The sequence below is a fragment of the Elephantulus edwardii genome, unplaced genomic scaffold (assembly GCF_000299155.1).
Source record: "Elephantulus edwardii isolate Elephantulus edwardi_28Jun2011 unplaced genomic scaffold, EleEdw1.0 scaffold00284, whole genome shotgun sequence".
Classification (NCBI taxonomy): domain Eukaryota; kingdom Metazoa; phylum Chordata; class Mammalia; order Macroscelidea; family Macroscelididae; genus Elephantulus; species Elephantulus edwardii.
This window is the reverse complement of record NW_006400034.1, coordinates 2,473,139-2,473,629: the sequence shown is the minus strand read 5'-3', so window position 1 is coordinate 2,473,629 and position 491 is coordinate 2,473,139.

Genomic DNA, 491 nt, shown 5'->3' with positions numbered 1-491 from the left:
TCTGGCTGTTGATTAAGCCTCTAATTGTAAAAATGGAATATAAATGTATCATGTAAAATGTAATAAGCAGGAAAGGAAAGGGAAAGGGAAAAGGAAAAGGAAAAGAAGGGAAGAAAGAAGAAGGGGAAATTAGAGTGACTCAGAATTAAAATCATCAAGATCACTTGACTGTTTGTGTTGTGTTCTTTCATCGTCCCTTCGCTGAACTTCTACCCACCTTCGTGTTCCCTCTTCGAGACCCTAGACCTCAGGCTTATAAGCCCCTCCCAACTGGAGCAGCCCACGGCAATGTGTCAAATACAATAATGGTTACCCATGGTCAACAGTGGTGGAGTTCTCCGATTAAAACAAGCTTGGAAGCAGGAGTGGCACCCACTTCCGAATTAGCTTGCCTCCGGAAGCCCTATGGACCTGGAGAAAGGATGAAAGTCACACAAGTGTTCAGGTCTTTCATTCATAAGGTCACTTTGAGTCGCCTGCAACTCGAGGGC